Source organism: Ruditapes philippinarum, unplaced genomic scaffold (assembly GCF_026571515.1).
Source record: "Ruditapes philippinarum isolate M1 unplaced genomic scaffold, ASM2657151v2 ctg571_1_1_1_1, whole genome shotgun sequence".
NCBI lineage: Eukaryota > Metazoa > Mollusca > Bivalvia > Venerida > Veneridae > Ruditapes > Ruditapes philippinarum.
The window spans coordinates 213594-235978 of record NW_026860049.1 but is presented as its reverse complement, the minus strand read 5'-3'; the positions used below and the strand labels follow the sequence as shown (position 1 = coordinate 235978).

Genomic DNA, 22385 nt, shown 5'->3' with positions numbered 1-22385 from the left:
ACTCGTATCTTCTTAATGAAAAGCAAATTGGGACAATGCCGTTTTTAATAAACTTCACGATATAAACCCATCTCTTGATGTGTCACCATTTCTTTCTCTGTCAAACCGCCATGATCAAACAGTTCTTCTTCGATGCCGAATTGGACACACTAAAATTACCCAATCTTATCTCCTCACGAATTACAATGCCCCTTTCTGTGTAGCTTATAATGAAAATTTTTACTGTCAAGCATTTTCTTCTTGAATGTCATGATTTTTCACAGGCCCGTAATAGATTTTATTGTGTAAATTCGCTCAAAGAACTCTTTGATACAATTCCATCAAAAAACATCATTGATTATTTGAAAGAGATAAACTTGTATTCTATGATCTAATTGGCTCATTTTCATTGTCATTTACATAGTTTAACATAACATTTTAAGCCTATTATAGCATCCGTAAAAATCCAAACAAACAAACAAACTGAAATAGAAAAACAACAACAACAGAACATGCATATAGGGACAAAAATATACTAGTACATGTAATAACTTTAAAACGTGTATCATATGTGTAATTACTAGAATAATATAACTCAATTTGTTTTTAAAAGAGATTGACTCATTCAAATACTTTCGACAGACACTCAACATAACAATTCATTCATTCATTCATTCATTCATTCATTCATTCATTCATTCATTCATCCATTCATTCATTATGATCTTAATTTGAAATATATTCCTAGTGTTATATGTCAAGTGACACTGACAAAATTTCCTATTGGTTGTTTATTATTTATTTATGTACCCTGAACCGAAACGTTGGTATATTAACGGGGATTTTAAGAATTTGCAGTTGACTACTTATTTTCACTATTTATTCATTTAATAGATCTATCTAGAATTATTGTATAATTATATAAAGATTAATATAAATATGATACTTCCATCCGATAAGACCGACATTTACATTTGTTTATATTTAAATGAAGTACCTAGATTATTTCTTGATTTCCACATGAAGTTCATTTAATACTTTATATATTTCGAGCAGGAAAAAAGTTTGTAAAAAAATACCAATATGATAAATCATATAATTTATATTGCTAATCATAATTTATAACACTTGTAAAAAATACATGTACAAGGCAAACGCCAACGTGATAAACGAGCCTAGTACTGGTTGGTACCAGGAACGAATTCGAAAGTGCGTCTATAAGCTTATAGCCTCCTACACATTACAACTAAACTAGGTCTGTTAAATCTAAATGAGAAAGACCTATTCAGTACTAAAAGCTGTAATTAAAGTGTTATCAAATTATCAGTGAGTCGTTCTTTTAATAACTGTTTTATGCCAAAGGAATACATTATAACTTTCACCTATTATAATATTTATGGAACGTTTTCTTAAATCTGAGTAAATAAAATGTTCAAATGATTTACTCTATTTGTTACTACACAGGAGTTTAACAATGTTTTAATTTGAACATGTCAGTGTGGTGAACCACGACTACTGCCGCCTATGATGATTAAATGATAAAGCCATCGTAGTTTTCATTGAAGCAAGCTGGTGTATAATGTTTCATTGCTAACCTCAACATGTTTAATGTTAACTCGAGTTTGAAAAGTCATAGCGCTCTATACAAAAAAGTAAAACGCTTGTATTGAAAAGAGTTCAGTTTTAGAAATTAAAAACAAACAGTGTCGATTAGTAAAAAAATAGTGGATACACTGTCAATGATGTTTTGTTTTTAGTGTGTTACAAAGAAACTTAACATTGGAACGGCTGTTATTTGAATTTATTCTGCCTGGAACATTTGTACTAGTCGCATGTAAGTTAAACGTTTATTGACTAAGTGTTCAAAATTATTTTATATATGTTTTCACGGATTTAAAACGCATTTAGTGCCAATGTGACATCGGCAATAAACCCCTTATTTCGATAAGTTTTTTTTCTGTGTTTAAAGGTGTATTGTTATAGTTTGACTTTTATTTTGTTTTGTAATGTAATGCCATTTATTTATCATATAAACTATAGTCTATTTATTCTGTAGTATGCAACTCTCATTGCAGTATTAAAATGGTTGGGGTATATAAGAGCAAGTGCACTTTCAAATTTTCGAAAATTGACATAATGTTATCTAATAAGATCATAAATTATTTGGAAAGTTTAAAACCTAATCATTGCTTTTGTTGGTATTAGAAAAGATAGTCAAACAAGAATACCTACAATAATTAAGAATTATTTAACATGAGACAAAGTTAACAGTTTTGCAGTGTCTTATAATCTATGACGTGCACTAGCACTTTATGTTTCAGCTTAGGCCAATTTAAAATTTATTTCCGTTATCTTTCAATATCGAAACCAGATTTTTTATCATCTTTTGTGTGATTTCTTTAAACGATGATTTTCCCCCCGCATGTCCGTACAAACGGTTGCGTTTAAATGTCCTTTTTTCCATTTGATACAATTTAAACTCTTCGTACATTAAATTTTCCTTAAACGTTTTTTTGCTGATTAATTGGACAGTAAAATAATTAAAATTGCAATTACATCGTGACACGCTATTTGTTTAACAAAACAATTACGAGAAAAGTTTAAGGTGTACGAACAATTTATAATGAACTTAAGTTGGTTTACATATTTGAGAACTTTTCAGAGTTTCAGTCAGTATAAAATATAATCTCTATAATTTCTATATCGTTTAAATGTTTTGAAATGAGAGCATATTTTTATTTAGTTTATTTACTCTTTTCAACCTTTTGTCCCTTTTCTTGTGTAATTGTGTAAATGAATGAACCTCTTAACTTTTTAAAATGTCTCATATATTCTGATATAATACCTGACTAAAAACATAACAAAATAAATTTATTTTTAATTATCTACATATCAATGAAAATGATAAAGTTTTGTATTGTATTATTTTTCTTAAATAAACGGGCCTTAAACGTGGTTCCAAAAATAAAATAAAAATAAAAAAAGAGAGAGCATATTTTAACTATTTAATTAGTGAGTTTTTTTTATACCTTTTACTTTACCTTCGTGAAATGTAGGCAGCTTAATTACATAACATTAAGTTTGTATCTGTAGAGTGATTTTCATCTTAACTCTGTATATCGTTACCAGGGTGACCAAAAACCTTAAATTTTTATGAATTGTAAACAGTTTCGTAATGAAACGCGATGACTCGATTTACAACAGACGACATGCTTAATTTATTTAAATCCGAACCGGAAATATCTGTGAAGAAACGAGACATTTAGTTCACTGATAAATTATGCGACGTTGACCTTCAAAATTGTCATATGCCCCACATTTAAATGTTAAGTGAATCACTTTATAAACCTCCATTTGTAATGCATAATTTATTAACATATTGCACTGGAGAATGTTTTGTCGATTACATATTTTTAGTACAATATATAAACATGTAACTTTTATATAACTTTTATATATGTAATAATGAGTATAGTTATTATATCAGAATAATCATCACCATCATAATGATCATCACTTCCATCATTATCATTTTAATTGTAAATACTTTAATTACTATTAAGCTTTTAGATAAAAAAATGTGTGTGTGTGTACTCTATACACTGTAACATTAGTTGCTACTAGTGTATGAAATACCGTATCAATCACTGAACCATATCGTTAGCTGTAAGCTGTTAAGATATGAACAAGTGTTAAACATCTAGGTCAAGTGTTAAAATGATACTGTTTCGAAATAAACAAGTGTAAACCCTTTGATATGTTAACGCCTGCAGTAGACCAAGATCCCTTTATAAGCGAGCGCGGGAAGCCTGCAAATGTTACACGTCTACACTGCAAGCGCATTTATGCTTTGTATTTTAACCTTGGATAATTTATAATATCGCTGAAGAATGAAGAAACCAAATATCAGTTTATTTCTGCAAACCGCATTTCAAAATACATGTCTCTAGTAATATTTCAAATCACTTTTATTGCCACTTTTATGATTTTGTTATGAAAACCAAACCTTTTATTCTTGCATTAAAACATCTCTCATAGGTATTCATAAACGAATGAGAAGACACAAAATACTTAAGTCAGGCGGACTCGATAATTTCATTATCAAAATGACATCGCACGATTGAAGCATGATAAATCTGCTTTCTGTCTTATTTTAAAAATAAATATGTTAGATAATCAGAAGTAAAATTTTTATGCATTAAATGGCACTAATGCATATCGACCTTAACGTCTGCATAAGCTTTCAGACTCGAACTGTTGCAGATGGTAAAAACAAATCATAATCATCATCACCATCATAATGATTAACAAAATTAAAGATGAGAAATATGAATTAAAATTTTTAGAAAAGTAAACAGATGAAAGATTTATGTAATGTGGGATTAAGAACCGATTTTGCAGTTATTTATTACCATATTCCTACGTCGTTAGGTAAGGGCTAGTTTTGCTTATTTTGACCTGTTTGTGTAATTTGCGTTGGTTGCAAGTGCTGCTTGTAATGTGTTAATTTTTTTTGTTCACTTTACAATATCTTTCTTAAAACTTTCATGAAAATCAGCATGAATCTGGAGGCATCTGCTTTAGATGCATCCTTGTGCTGTTGTAGATGCTTATGCATTAACCTTGTTATGCAACATATACAACAATCATTTTAAACATATATTTTATTCCAAAAAAGGCGCGTAAATTGAGAACTGGAAATGTCTTTAACTGGTGCCATTAACATTAACTTGTAACTGGTAAATACCTTATTTTCACGTGCTGGAAATACAACTTGGATGGATTTTTTGATATAATAAAAATGATATTTAGTTTTACCGAATGATCAATTTCTAACATAATCTGTCTGAGTAGACATGGTCAGTCAATTTGTTTTTGTTCAAAATAATATACAAGTACATCATATAATTTCATTTACAAAATACTTAGAATATACAAACACGGAGAAACAGCATTCTTTATGGGTTTAAAAAAAAATGCAGTCTAATTTGATTTTTCATCAACTAAAATCTTACTCTTTGATTATTTTTTACGTCCCTCTGTCGTAGATTTTTTTAGAAATTAATCAAACATTCAATCCAATCAACAGAATCATGAAAACTTAATCAACTTATCCCTGATTTGCTGAAGTGATTAAGTTTAAATGCTGCCTTAGTCTAAATTGTTGGAATAATATTAGTTTAAGGAAGACTTGTATCAACAGAATAATATGTTCACTTTAGGTTCAAAAGAATGGCATTTGCCAAACGATATGTCTTGACACATTTCTAACTTTAATGTTTAAGGATTTGAGTTTAATTTGCATAGTTTGATTGTATTAGTTTCAAATTGAACGCTGTGCATAAAAATAATTTATTGTTATTAAGTTAAGTCAGCAGCTAGAAGACAAAATTATATAAATATAGATTTACGGATGTTTATGGCTGAACTGATTTGATTTGCTACCAATTGGTTATGTAGATTTGTGAAATTAAATTAATATTGATGATATCATAGCGAGAAATCTGCTGACGATTTTTATATATCATTGACTACATCCTGTCGTGCACATTTGAGCTGCGTCATGACAAAACCAACATAATGGGTTTGCGACCAGCATGGATCCAGACTAGCCTGCGCATCCGCGCAGTCTAATCAGGATCCATGCTGTTCGCTTACAAACCCTATAACAAGTAGAGAAACTGATAGCGAACAGCATGGACCCTGATCAGACTGCGCTGATGCGCAGGCTGGTCTGGATCCATGCTGGTCGCAAACGCACTATGTTGGTTTTGTCGTGAAGCGGCTCATTTGATCTTTAAAGTTATCTTGAGTGGTGGGCCTTCTTTGCTGTCACAATTGATCCTATTAAATGTACACCTCATCAATTCAGCTTATTATGATTTAGTTGATAGAATAATGTACTGCTATCATCATATCACATAAATCAATATAACACACATCATATCACATGTTTTTGTGCAGTATTGAATTTTGAATAGTTCTTTTTATCAGAATATGGACGTTACATAATATGTCTGTTATACAACGATCATTCATCATAATTATCTTTTTATCAGACATTACTTGAAATTAGTGATATAATATTCTATAATCCCCTGCCATTCGTTATGTTCAAATTTCGCTTGCGATAAGAAAAGATTTGTTTGTTTATGGAATCGTTTTGTGATTCATGAAATTCGTACGTGTCAGAAATATGTGTTTTTAATGGTGTGTTTTTTTTATAGTATCTTTTGTTTTATTGTTCGCGACAAAAATGATAGATTAACGCAAGGTTAATTTGTGATCCTATTTTTGTTGATTTCCAGCATTGACATATTATAAAGTTAAGCGAATTATTGGTTTGAAGGAAAAAATCACATAATTGTATAAACGTATTGATACGTAATTTGACATTACATTCAGTCAGTTCTAATTTCTCTCTGTTGTCTTACTCCTAAACCAGTATGTAGGATTCAATGAGATGAATTTTCTTGTATATCATTGTATATAGGACGCTAGCCTCGTTACAAATCAATGGGTGTTAATCTGTAAAATATTATCTCCAACTTAAAATTGAAATATTGTCTATCCAGATAATTATCAAATAGATGTAAAACTGTAAGCATATGCATTTTAAAATCAAATCAATAAAAAGGGGCAAATCGTTAATATAGTGGGACGAGTCGATATTGGGTGAATGCCAGTGGACCAAGCCTTAACATATTCTTGGTTTTTCGTTGACTGTGTAAAAAGGGAAAAATAAAGAACAAAATTATACTTGTTAGATTGTACATAGCAGAAATATATCTGTGTGATTGCTGTTAACAGTCAGTCAGGACAATATTCACGAAATAACGACTTCTATTTTGAGTTTTTGTCATTCGGGAATAAGCCATATAATGGTCACATGATAGGCCGTTGGAAAATTAAATTCCTAATGAATAGCAGTCAGATACTTTGTCTTTTTATACTTTATGAACTTTATGGTTTCGTTTTAATTTTATTTATGCTTTGAAACATCTAAGATGTAAACGATCAGATATGACCTATTTTTAATTTCTAATTTTAACATAAGTAGTTTGGCAATTATTTTAAGCATATATTTATACGCTTTTTTATGTTTTGTTTTGCAATTGTTGATGTTGATATACGTTGTTTAGAACGTATGCCTGAAAATTGTTGAATTGAAATTATTTGTCGGAAGGAAACTGGATACTCTTTGAGAAGAAACTGGACATTCTTTGATAAGAAATGACTTTTCTTTTCTGACCGTTTGCCGAATAACAGTGTTCATTATTGTACTTCCGACTGGGATTGACATTTCTCTCCGCAGTATTTTTATTTGAGTACTTTTTTTGTTTCGTATTTTAATTGTGCAACACACTGTATGCAATCTTGTGATTGAATATTTCTGTTATATTTGTCTTGATAAACATTAATACAGAGAGATGACTTTAAGGTCAGTGACACATAAATCATTTGCTTTTGCAACTTTATCAGATGACACGCTGACTATAATTCTAAATGCAAAATATGTAAGATTAGCTGTTTTGACACGGAATTCAACGAAATTGATGTTTGACAGGAGGACACCGTTTTTAGAAAAAAAAATAATTTGACGATTAGCAGATCATTATTACATCATAAACCACTAATGAGGTTCAAATAAAAAGATTTCGTTGAAGAAATGTTGATAAACTGTTCAAGTTTAAAATCTATATATATTACCTAGGATTGTGCACGTAACACCAAAGCAATACGTTTTAACATTGTGCAACTGTCTCACCTATAAATATCAAATTGTCTTTAGTCTAAAGTATGCTGTACATGTCATTTGCCTTTGATGAAACAAGATATAACATCTTCAGGCTAATTCACCGACAAACTGTGACGATTACTAAAGAAAAAGCAAAATGATGCAGTGTAAATTTAACATAAAACGTAACAAAATGAGAATAAAAACATGACATGCCTGCAACTTAAAGTTTTCAGCCGCATAAACATGAGGTTATTCAGTATGCCTCATTTATCATGATTATCTTATCGTCAGCTATTTCTCAGAACTATGCTATAATATATCGTGTCACACTATTTGTCTTTATATCATTTTATGTCACATAGTTAACTTTTTTTCTGATAAATGTAAAAAGCGCCGTTGATGACATTTTTCATCTTGCCTGTGTCTCGATTGTTTTGTTATTTAAAAACGTGTCTGACGTATATATTAAACCGTTTATGATTTCATTAATTTCACACGAGTTTTGTTTGATCTAGCTTTATTTCGTCTGTAATCTTTAGCAAAAATGATGTTAATTATTCATAAATATTACCGACACGACACAAGCAACGAACATCCCAAGCTAAACTTAATTCACTATTAAATATACCTGTATAGTGTCGAACTCAGGAATACACCTCTGAAACAGTTGGTTTGAATATTTTGGCGGAGACATGAATAGTTTTAATGTTGGATATCAGAATTTGCTCATAATTACGCGAGTTGTATCAAAGAATTGGGCCATTTTGAATTTGCGCTCATTTGTGTGGCAGATGTTGAAATAGTACAGTTTGTTTCAAACATTTCCACATCGCTATTATGTGTTAGCGTTACTATATTCGATTGTTTGTGTGTTTCATATACTGCGATTAAGTAAAGTATACAATATTGTAGCTTTTGTCGTAAAAAATGTCGTTGAAAATTTTAAAAGAGGTAAATAAATTGCAAGCAAACATTAATTAATTTCGTTTAGTTATTATATAACCTGTTAAGATTTGACAGCACATAATTCATCTCTATAATCATATCGACTGACATATCCTATATGCACGTTTCTTAATTAATCTACATTTTATTGTCATATAAGCACGGAATTATAATCAAAATGCATGTTTGCAATTCCCAGTCTGTAAATGAAAACTATTTCCAAGTAAATATATATATATATACAGATTGCGTATGTTCTACAAATACAGGAGGTACTAAGTAAGAATATTTCGTACTTTTTACAGAAACGTGTACCTTAATATTAGAACTTTATCAAACAGGGAAGGAAAATACGATTTAAATTATATTAATCTGAACTGTAAAAAGAAAAAGCAATACATTTTAATATAGAGGTAATTAAATATTAAGTTTTTATGGGCGTTAAGAATTGTGTGAGCGCTATAAAAAGTTGTCATGTTCTTCATCCAGTCTTGTTATATTTGTCTGGCCATATAGGATCATTAATTCTTATTATCTCTTATAAACAGAGCCTGCAAATTTTAACATTTTATTATTATTAATACTTTTTAACATTGCCCTGGAAGAGTTTCATTTTTATATAATTTATTTTAGCTCTACTGTTGCGAAGAAAATCGCGCTGCGTCATTTTCTTGGAAAACAAATTTTTCCTAAAATATATAAGAGAAAATAAGAATCCCTAAAGAAAGCCCAACACCACGGCAAAATTGAAAATGTTGCAGGCTCGGTTTGATTGAGCCTGTTCATGGACGGTACTGTTAAGTGCAAACTATTGTTCACACCCCCTAGCACCGGCTTAAGCAGAATTCAACATTTAACATGAACTGGTACAATTTTGAATTTTGAAACATCTGCAGACGTGTTCATATAGCGATTATCATTGAACCTTCAATGTGACACGTAAGTGCCATTCCATGAAAAGCGGCATATCGTCCCCAAGTAAAAAAAACGTGTGCCCTTAACGAGAAAACAATGGGTGGAACTAAATAAAATGGAATTTTGAAAGGGGATCAGAGGTTACGAAGCCTGCATATCACAGAAAAGAGTCAAAGGACAAATATAAAAAGCAGGCCACATATCCTAAGGGTGATTCAACAATATTCAAGTGAGGAATACTGGAACCACCCAACAAGAAAATAGCCGAAGAATGATTCTTATTATCTCTTATGAACAGAGCCTGCACATATTAACCTTTTATTATTATTAATACTTTTTAACTTTGCCCTTAAAGAGTATCATCTTAATATAATATTCTATTACATGTAAGAATACTCATTCACCAAACAATGCGCAATTTTAAGACAATGAAGACCGTTTTGCCCCTATTTTATTTAGAAATTTGTTAATATTGCGTTTAAAGGAGAATGATTTGAAACCTATCAAAGGTATCAACATGAAACTTGGAATACTTGATTATCATGACACAGCGCAGTTGTACGACAACGAACTTTATTCTGAAAGCAGAATCCTTTAGAATTATGACCATTGTTTACTAAGAATTTTGTACATGTGTTATTGCTAAAATAATCGAAAACTATCAAAGTTACGCTGCGTAATGTTCCTCTTTAAAGTAATTTTGGTTGAAAAAAGGTTTGTTATATGAATTCTTCATAATGTTATATGTACGAGGCCAATCTTTTCATTTACTGGTCTCGCTTTCAACGCAATTTGTGTCAAGCATGGTATTGTTTTAGATTCGATTTACAGTACAAATTGCATTACGAGCAAATTAAATCTTTGTTTCCGCTAAATGTTTACTTCTAAGAAAAAGAAAAAATTCACATTTTCTTCGTTTGCATTAGATTACGTTTTAATTACAAAATTACAATCGCCTTGGAAATATGCGCGAAGGCAATGATATAATTTAAGATTAAACACTTTTTCTATTGCGATGTATGTTTCAAATATACCACATTTTTATATAATTGTCTAATCTTTCTTGTTTTGTAGAGAAATAAGTTATGATATAGTATCTTTTTAGGTCAAAACTAACCTCGTTTCATTATATAGAATTTTTGTGATAAATCTTGAAAATCATTTACATGACTTTGTTAGCATCATATGTAAAATATGAAAAATATAGTTTATATGAAAATTACAGCTATCACTGTGTTTACGAATGCATGACTAGACATATTTCCGAAGCGTTTATGAAGAGAAATAACTGGACGCAAGCAAATATTTATATATTTAGAGTTATGTCAGTAGAAGGATTTCAAGACTGATTTGATTATTTATTTTACTACATGCATTTCCGTATTTTATCGATATAATTACACAATACGTACAACTGTTTTACTAAATGTATTATAAGTCTTGTTTGATGTTAAGTCATGGTTTTTTACTTTTTTATGATGTTTTATTGAAATTCATGCCTTATTTTATCCGTATTAAATAAAACATCATTTAACCAAGCAAAGTTATAGTACAAGTCATTTCCATCTCATAGAAAAAGTCATAAATTCATTACGTTACCAATGTTTATCCTTGTTTTGAACACTAAAATGAATCAAATTATATAAACATGAACATCAAGTTTCCGTGCATCCTGTTATTTGTCGTGGTTCGTGTATTTTATTACATTTTTTGTAATCGACGAGGAAACACAATACCTTGTCATGTATTCTCATTTATCATTATCATGCCATTTTCAGACATTTCTGGAAATAAAGTATTATACATAGTATATTATGTCACATTGTTTTCCTCCTATTATGTATGGTTACAGCTAGAACCAATATTTGAAGCCGTGCTTTAGGCGTGTTTACATTATACGTGAAATTAGAGGGATATGCGGATTATATAAATAAAATAATATTGGAACACTTGCTGACAAAGCAAGCTTATTTTTATCAAAATAATTTTGCTTTAATGAACTAAGACCTTTTTTCCAATAGCCAAAATGTTCTTCAAAAATAAATTAAGGCTATCAGTGATTGAATTTATGAAACCATTTCAAGTAATTTAAAAGCAAGATATCTAGCAAAATACTTCGTTTGTTTTTAAATGAAAAAAAACAACAAAAACAAAAAACAACAAAAAAACAAAACAAAAAAAATCAAGTAAACAAAAAAACATACAAAAACAAGTGAAAAGTAACATTTTAAAGGACATCCCAATTGATAATTACATACATGATTACTTATTAGTATTTTGAGAGAAATATATTTGAAAAATAAAGTACTAATATGTCATATATATCTAAAAAAATCAATCAGTTACACTAAAATATCAAATATCTAATTTGAAAGCAAAACTCAAAGGTGAATAAATCAATGAATATTGGTGTCAGAGTTATGAACCTTGTCATACATGATGTGAGTAATGATAAAGAACACAAGTAATAACCAAGGAAAAAATATCGTTTGCTCTGCTACGCATGTAAAATAATACAATGTATTCTCCATTAAATAGTTCAAATGTTATAGATTATTACTTATCTTAACCTGAAGATATATGCCATATTAAACTCTATGATTTTTAACGAATTTTCTAATCGAACAGGAATATGTTTTAGCTTTAAAAAACAGATAAGTTACTGTAATAGTAACGATAAACAACACAATACAAAGAGCAACAAAATTCAAAATCTAATAGATGTGGTTAGCTGTACACATATTTTAAATGATATTTTATTAATGATAGTATATTTTAATCTTGTAGAGTTATATTTAGTTCAAAGTAAAACTAGTTTTGTTATATGTCATTATAGGTGTTTTTCTTCATTTTGCAAGCCTTGGGTGACAATCGCCAGAGGTGAATATCTCAAGTTAAACATAGTACACTTGTTTTATGTACTTTAAAAAGGATCTTAATTCTTTAAGAACAAAATAATAAAAATAGAAATAGCTTGATAGTTTACATTTAAACATTTTATCTGTCTATTTTTTTTCGGTCATTAATAAAGCAATTTCGTTGACGAAAAGCATTGATTTCTTTTATAGTATAGAAATATTTGTGAATTAGTCATCTTACTATAAATCATAGACGAACTATATGCTGCCCTTTTGATCGTCGTCCTAACTCTAAATATAATAAATGTCAAATGTGAGAGTATATTATAACACTTCTTAGATCTTAACATACTGTACATGCAAAAGTTCACGAATGTACTGCTTGAGAGTTTGACTAAAGTCTAAATAATAATTATTGAAAGATTAAGTGTTTTACTCACAGGGAAATGACATTTGCGGACAATGACCTGTGAAATTTACGTATTGAGTAATAAATGTAATTCAACTAATGCTTACATTAAGTGTAAAACTAACTTCGAAATTCGGGTGAGAAAAAAACGTATGTTGTAATTATTTTGTCATTCGAATACTAAATTCATGGGTTTGTTTGACGAGGAGATCTAGTACGCTGTAACATTTTGTTGAGACCATTTTTTCTCAAGCGTTTTATGTAACGCACGGTTTGATTATTGGTTTATAGATGCGTTGAAAACTCAATACCCTAATTGATGTAAACAGAAGTTTTGTTTTCTTTTTAAAACACTTATAGTTTAACAGCCTAAGCAATGTGTCATTTGGCCTTCCTTTTGTTAGGTATTTTACATTTTTGAGCCCGATTTTTTGTTAGGTCTTTTACATATTTCGAGTCCGACTTTTAACATTGATCATAACTCTTTTATTATGGCCACAACAACTCTTGGCCCAAGACTTTCAAGTACACCAGACTAATTTCGACCTTCATTTATAAATGACCTTGACCTTCAAGGTCAAAAGTCTGAATGTTGCTGATTTTTGCAAGACGCGGCTTAAATTGTCATGATTTTATTATGTCTTTACGGGTTTGATTTATGCTTGGACAAAACAAGACTTTCAACCAAACAAACATATTTAATAATGTAGAAATGACCCTGACCTTTACCGTCAATGTCAAATTAATAAAATTATCTTGCTTTTGCCTATACCTGGCTATAAAGTTGGAGTTTTTTTCATTTATCAATGGATTAACTTCATATTTAGATACAACGTTCTTTAGGATATGACTTTTATGTTTATCAAAGGCAAATTGACCTTGACTGTTTTATGATCATGAAATTAAATGTCAAATTATTGATTTTTTACTATATGTAGCTATGATTGGCTGCAACTTTGTTATTTATTAATGAATTGCCTTCATACTTCGAAATCTTTTTTCGACAAGTCCTTCTAAAATGTTTAACTGACTGTGATCTTGAGAACTAAATGACATTGACTGTCAAGGTCCAACTATTGAATTTTGATTAAGTTGTCGTAATTTAGTTATTTATATACGGATTTAATCCATACTTGAACAAAACAACATGTTCGATAGTATAGATATGACATTGATCTTTAAATGACCTGAACTGTCAAGGTCATATGATTCAGTTTTGCTTATATTTTCTTACCTTTGTCATTTATTTATGGATTAAAATTATTTATATTTGGGCAAAACAAGTATGACAAGACCGACCTAGATCTACTATATCTATTAAAATTAAAAAATTAAAACTATTTTCATTTTTTTAAATTATTTTTCTTAAAGATTTGTTTTAATCTTTTATGTGCTTACTTTTTATGTTTTAAAAGAAAAAATGGGCGTTGTGCCCGCCCGGCGGAGGCTCCTGTTATGATTCGAGATCTTTCAAGTAAATTGTAAGTCAAATGTAAAACATTATATTGTTACTGAATGAATAATACATTGCTCTTAAATAATAAACAATTGAAAACTTTCGATAGATATATATTTCACAATATGACCATGACAATACCGTGAATCTAGTTATCTATTCTCGTCAAAGTCTTCCATCATAATTTTTCAAAAACACTGAGGTAACACAATATGTCTAATCATATGTGCTCATTTATCATTATTATCTAATTTTCAGACATTTCTGTAAATAAAGTATAATATGTTGTGTCACAATGGTTTCTTGTATGGTATACTATTACAATAAAATGTAATATTTCCAGGAGAAACAATACTTTAGTATTTTTATCTTTTGCGTATGTCTCGACTGAGATGAAAACAGATGAAAATACGAGAGCGCTTCATTCTAATGATATACGGTCAATATATAAAACTATGAAAACAAACAGTGAAGCTCACGCTATAGACAATGTTCAAGATGAGACAAAACAAGTACATCAGTCCTTTAGTTTATTATTGTTTACTTATACTCTGTGTTTTTGCATGTTTTTAGTTGAAAACATTTCTAACAACATACCAAACGATACTCTTTATTTTTTAAGTTTATAAAATTGACTGTTTATACATTATAGGGGGATCCTCGAGCGCAATGACAAAAACAAATAAATGGTTTAAAATCTCAAACTCTGTTCTATTAAGCCTGCACATGAGAAATAACGGAACTCACGTCCTAAAACTGTAGTTTCCACTCTATATGCATCGATTATTTTGAGAGATAAGAACAGATCTGCAAAGATGTAATAACATCATATGGTGATGATATAATCAGTATTTAACGTTGACAGAGGTATGATACTAGTTTCAGAGTTATATGTACAAAGCGTTTTAAAAACTGTAAACATATATAGAGGGATATTGAAATGAGTGTAAATTCAATACTGAATTTATTGCAACGAGTTGAATAAAATTAATAGGGTATGCGAGCCTCTGGCGAAGCATAATATTATTTTATTCAACGAGTGCAAATTAAATTCAGTAAATGGAACTTACACCGAATTTAATATTCTATTTATCACCATACAGTCCAAAATAAAGGCCGTTTTAAAAGTGAAATAAGGAGTCATTTTTCATTGACGGCGCCTATAGTATATAACGCTAACATTTAGCGGCGTCTTTACACTATGTTTGTATAACGCTAATGACGTCACGTCAAAATATATGCACGGCCGTGCAATACCATATTTACGGAGTCGCAAAATCGGCACGGGTGTGTGATAAAACCCAAAAATGTTGAAATGTAACCGGACTGAAATATTTCTGTCGATACAGCGGATGTTATTTAATGTTATCATCTATGTCTTACGAATGTATCTACTTTATTAAATCATACGATATAGTCATGATGACTGCACATATATTTTTAAGTTAGATAGTCGTATAATTATTTAAATATGTAGAGCTGCTACTTATTAACATTTCTACACACATTTTTATAAAGTTCAACTTTACTCAAATGACAACATTTAAAATTTTCAAATTTGACTTTTTCTTTTGAGAAGTGAGGTAAAAAGAGACGTTGTGTTAATAACTGAAGGCTAGCGCTATAGAAATATACTAAATATTTTTCTTTCCATATTGAATGTTATTTGGCAATAAAGATTTTAATGTCAAAAGTGCCGCATGATGACATATTAAAATGGCTAATATTTTGAAAATAAAACGTTAGGCTTTGCATCATTATATTGTTAAATAAAAACATCTTCTACGAAATAGTCGGTACGTCCGTAGCCAAAAGATGGGCTGATCATTACTTCGATAAAGTTTATTTATATTATTTGGACTTGTTTAGACTTTGCTAAGAGGAGATAATACATATGTTTTTTAGTTAGTTTACTTAACTCGCACAAAATTAATCCTATCAAATAAAAAACAACAACAAAATGACATTTATCAAACGAAACAAAAAAATAACATGTATTCAGCAACATAAATTTTTACTCCAACTGTAACACAAACAGCAAATATACGATAAATGTTTTCTCTTAAAATGATTAAAATCACTTCTAAACTTTCAATGATATTAATATTAATCATATCTTTTATGGTAATGTTCGTCAAAACCCAAATCCCTTTTTAAAATTGGGGCCAGTGTTTTTAAAACCCACTTAAAATATCCCGAACTATTGAAAAAATTTTTCCCATTTAGTTAAAATATATATTTTGTCCAAGGAAAAAAGGGGTTAATTTTACAAACTATGATACTTTAAATTTTAATGGGGGCCCCAAAGCTTGTAAATATCATACTACCCTGTTATATAAAATAGACTTTAAAAAACTTTTTTTAAAAATTAAAAGGGAAATAATTAAAATTAAAACCCTAAATAGATTAGTTTTGCAAAATCAGTTTTAATTTTTAATAAAATATGTGGGCTGAAGACATTTTTCATTAAAAACTAACAAAACACCCCCACAAATTTTCATACAAAATTAATGACACTTTGGGGCTGAAACCATTTCTTGCCCAATTCAATTGAAAAAATAACTTTGTTATTGCTAAGTAAATGGGAAGAATCCTATTACTTTAGGTAAAATAAAAATAAATTTTTTATTAATATGACATAAGACAAGTTGTAATATATTAAATAAAGTAAATATTCCGCAGAATTTAAAAGAAATGAAACAATCTCATTGGCTAATTTCGACCATTTAAAATGATAAAGTGACATCATTTAGTCTTTTGGATATTTGTCAACACAATCATCTTTATCATTTATATATGGTACATGTTAGTCGTTTATAACGTGCGATAATTCATGTATGGACCAGAAATGGCTTCTGGCATGTTTTTTTATTAACTAAATGTATTGCAACATATGCCAAGTTGACAACGTTAATTCTAACTCCTTATATATCGATTGACACGATGTTAAGATTTCTGATTTTGAGTTTCTTAAGTAATTGATTTTGCGGTTGATCAGTTGATTCTTATAATCATTGTTTCGGTATCAAATCGTTGTAATCGTTGTCAAATTCATCTTACATGATGTATGTTTATACTACAGTATTCTTTATGTTTTAAAACAAAAAAAATTTCTTTCAAGAATTATTTGAATGAAAATTGCGTATTTATTTAGATTTGGCTTATCAATTTCCCTGTGTGGAAGACACTGACACCATTTTACACTATTCTCTTTGTCTCTGTAACGGAATTATACTTCTTACGGAATTGTTCAAATTCATCCCGTCATATATGTAAGTGTTCTCAAGTGTAAATACATGTAACTTTGAAAAACTTTTTTTTATAATATTTCAAACAATAACCATACTGCCTCTTAGTTTGTGTTAACGTTTCGTTTTCGTTTTTTGTCATGACAGCAAAGTAGCAGATGATAGAATACTACTTATAAAGATAATAATTTCATCGGTATAAAAATATATTATATGAATATACACATCACATGAATAGTGTCATCACATTGTGTTACCTTGACGTTAGTTCATGGACAGACCGTTCTCATGTAACACAATCTATTTGAGACACATACAGAACAACAAGATGATATAGATGAAGTAGATTAAGCTTATTTCAAATTCTATCTTTTTCCGCTCTATTACCTTAATTCCTGTACAAAATGAATTAATGTATTCATTTAGCCTGAATGAAATAGAATATTTCACTGGTGAAGCACTAATTGTAATAAGAGTTTTCTTTGCTTCGTCTCATTAAAATGCAATTTCATCATCACAATGTCTTGTTGGTAATTTGTGTCTATTTCGTGTTTTCTTCTTCTGTCCAACACACCTCAGTTACTACGTTTTTGAACAGAGCTAGACTGGGAGCTATTCCAATGTGTCTTTTTAACTTGTATGACGTGGTAATTGTTGGAATGTGTTCCGTAAATTTTGTTCTCCGTTGTTGATCATTGCTCTTATCATTTTACTTTGACTAAATTTAAACTTGTTCATCTTGTTGATTATCGTACACTGTCAAAATCAAACCGTATAATTTATATAAATAATTTAGTAATGACAACAAACAATGTTTTCCGATGTAAACATTTTTTCCCCTTCTTTTATCAAGTAGTGCCTTTAATAATTTCATATAACATACGCATTTTATATCAAACAAAGTATATAGTAGTCGTTTATACTGCATTATGTAATCATTACGCTTGTTTTAATTACAGTGATTGATTTTAATCAATTACCGGAAAAAAGTATTCTTTAATTTTTTGCATATGCATAAAGATTCTCATTTGACCATGCTAAACAGTGAAAAGAAAAAAAATAACATTTTGACAACTGAAAATAGAACATATAAGAATGTGGTTGTAATCAAGGAATCCGCGAAGGAAAACAAATATACGGTAGATGAGTTCGTCTTGTTGTACTTATTCACCTCTAACAATAATATTGATTCAAATTTAGCAAAGAACAGTAACTGTGTAAAGGTTCACATATTATTACACTATTCAAATGTAAATATATCAATAAGTGTTACTAATCAGATGATGTCCTGCAGCAATGTAAGTAGGTAGTGAATAAGTGATGACACTGATAAATCATGGAGCATATTATCATTGTTTACCCCAGATCATTTACATTTTTTATTTTGATATTTCTTTAAAAAATGTTCCACTTTACGGACTTAATTGAAAATGTTTCTAGGCTTCTTGTTATAACCTTTGAGTTTTATTTGTATACGCTCTTGGGAAATAATTGAAATATGATATAAAACGTTCATGTTATGTGTCTGTGCACCTGCCGTCTTTAATGCTATTACCATTATTTGTCCAAAGGACATATAAAGAAAATGTTTTGATTCAAGTCTATTTGATATATAACACACGAGCATCAGTTTTGCAACCAAAAAAATAAAACAAATATATATTCATTTTAAGCTTCTTAAATGTAAATAAAGAATGAAGTTTTTAATTTGATAAATCATTGATTAGTGTGACGTGTTAAAATGAACATGCTGTATGAAAAATAGATAGTAATAAGTAAAACCTTTATTTAAACTTAAATTGATTGTTTTGCTTAAAGCAAACGAAACGATCATGTTTTTATTTAAGAAAAAATTGTTTTAGAATTTTTGTATTTTTACTGCCAGTTGCACTTACTATAAGTGAATATACATGTATTTTATTCAACGATTTCGTTAAAACTATGTTCTCATTTAAACATTAAAATACGGCTGACGTTTTTAAGATAACTACATTGTTTTAGAATATATACATTGTTAATAATGATAACTAGTTACTAAGTGTCCACAAATCACACAACGCATTTTTTTCTTCAAAATGTCTCTTCATTTGTTATTGAAAGTAGAAAATCAGGAATTACAACTGCCGAAAACTATTTGAAAATGTCAAATACAGGACATGAAATAATCGTAAAGCATTTCATTTATTAATAAATAATGAACACTTTGATACATACGATGTCTGTATAAAATGGTTAAGTATATATCATGTCATTTATTCCTTTAATATATATTATTACTTTAGTTTAGTTATTGTTAAATAGTGCGGTATAACTTTTATATACACATTAAAATGTTTTATTTAAGTCCAAGATATATCTTTGTTACGTGACTTGCGAGTATAGGCTGTCGTAGTTTTGCTTAGTCCCCTACATGAAATCATTTCAAAAACGTTCATTTTTTATGATTTTGTATATTGTAAACTTTTTGAAAAATGTTGTTGATTCCTCGGAAGTTTTTTTCGCTTTTTTCACAAAATGTCTCAGAGAATGCTATCAAAGAGGATCAAAATATTGAAAAATGTACTTCATTTAAAGGTATAGCAAATAGGAAAATCACCAAGCCCACGTATAATGTAATGCGTTCCTAGAAACCGTTTATCATTTTTGCATCGTGTTTGGTTTTGTTACTTTACCACTATCCTTTATCTAGTACAAATACTGAACGTCTGTATTTGTTTTGAAACGAGGAAATGATAACTGCATTTAGATTATTCGCCTGTACAACAGTTTCGACGCAGATGGCACATAAATATATTAGGAAACATTAGGATTTCTATTAGGTCAGCCACTCACTTTGATTATCCCATAGACTTACATTATAAGAAATGGTCCCTAATCCTACAATAAAATTAAGTTTTCCTTGCACTTTTCAGCCAATCGCTGGCCATGTTACAATGCGAGAACCTGACATATAACTAATACTGATTGTAAACGCCATTAACTTAAGACTTAAGCTGATGAATATATCTAAGTAACAAATTATTGGAAAGTGCATTTAATTATTTTCTTGGGTACGACATTAGTGCAGTACCAATTCTGAAATGTCATAATGTCTGTTCCATAATAATTTAACAGATTTACATTAAGATCATAAAGTTTACGTTTCTACATATAATATGTTTCTTTGACGTAAATAAGTAGAAAGCATATTGCTTAGGACTAATTATTACTGATATAAGAACAAAAACATACACACTGCTGTGGGATTTTATATGCTGTTAATTTTATATGGTGTTATATGAACTTTTTTTGTGTGTAAATAACATGCTATTTAGTAACTCTATTACCTTTGCCCATTCTGTACAATGTACGTATTTAGAAAGCTCTGGTCGGTCAGAATAAATATTGCATTTATTTTAGTTGAAAATTTGATTTCTTGTTTATCAAAGATTTTTGCTATTTTGATGCTGAGTTATTAAATTAAGGCTGATAAAGCAAACTTCGATTTTAAATGCGTTCATTGAACCGTGTTTCTGTAAACATTATGAGGGATTTTCATTTGATCATCGGACAGGGATTAGGTTTTCGATTATATTGCTATCAAATGATTGTTGATACAAAGTATTTTAATCGAAATAACGTATATCTAAATGAAATGTAGAATCATTATTACATATTCTCTCTTATTTAACATACAACACATTTTTTGACAGAATATCACTATTAAGACAAATGTGTATAAATTTAAACCAAAAACATTTAATAACAAAAAAATAGCATAACATTTTGATAATCATTACTTTAATTGAACTTGGGCCATTTCCTAATTTCGATTTTTTAATGAATTAAAAAGAAATAAATTTAAATACAAATTTGTGCAATTTATATTAAACAGATAAGTACTAGATTATGAATGATATTTATCAACTATATATTAACTAATTATGTTAGGAGAAGTATTTTACAATATTGTAAATAGTAATAGATTTTCACTTTCTCAGGTAAAAATCATGGCATATAAAACAATATAATTGCTAAATAGTGTGCCGGCTATTGCCCGCATGTCTTAATTATCGTTTGAACTAATGAACCCAGGAAATGTTTATAAACAAATTAGCTTAAAAAATGAAAATAGTAATTCAAACATCTAAAAAGGTTCAACAAACTTCGGCAGAGGGCAGACAAAATGTATTGTTAGAAATATGACCATTTTCTTTTCTTATACGTAGAAAATCTTTGAAATATTACTTTCCATAGAATACATGTAATTTATGTTTCTGAATTAAAATGTCAAAAGTCGAAGAGAAATTATGAGCGATATTAGCCATAGAAGTAAATGTTGCAACAAATAAGAACATGATTAATAAACAAACAGACACAGAAATAGAATTGCATCAATAGTGAAACAATTAAGATTATTTGTCTTTAATTTAGTTGCTTGCTTGACATAATTCATTCATTTTCAAAAGCAAATCAGACATATTTTGCACTGTTTAACAATCTTATAAAAAACTACAACATTATTATTATATCATAATCTTTCAATCTGTCCTGTTTCTAGGCTTTTACGCTCTAATTGATTTATAATTTGATCATCTCTTGTTTGTATTAAAATGATTGCAAAATAAAATGACTACATTTATACTATGTTTAAAAATATAAAAACATCACTTATATGTTTCACAGTCGTCATTGCAGTTGACTAATATGATAAAATATTTGATGAATCATTTACGTACTGAAAACCAAAGTATTTATGTTTATATTGATATAAATGATATTAGTATAAATAATTATTGTCATTATAAATAAGATTCAAAACTAAAGGTTGACTTGAGTCCAACTTTATTGACAT

At 29.1% G+C, this 22385-nt stretch overlaps 1 long non-coding RNA gene across 1 annotated transcript in view; it reads left to right on the top strand.

The window, feature by feature from the left end:
• Positions 1 to 1259: 1259 nt before the first annotated feature.
• The window catches only part of LOC132758722 (uncharacterized), a 67740-nt gene continuing 46614 nt past the window's right edge, over positions 1260 to 22385 (top strand). The window contains exon 1 of the long non-coding RNA XR_009629616.1: positions 1260 to 1813. This is a non-coding gene — a long non-coding RNA (uncharacterized LOC132758722). The remainder of the gene's footprint in view (positions 1814 to 22385) is intronic.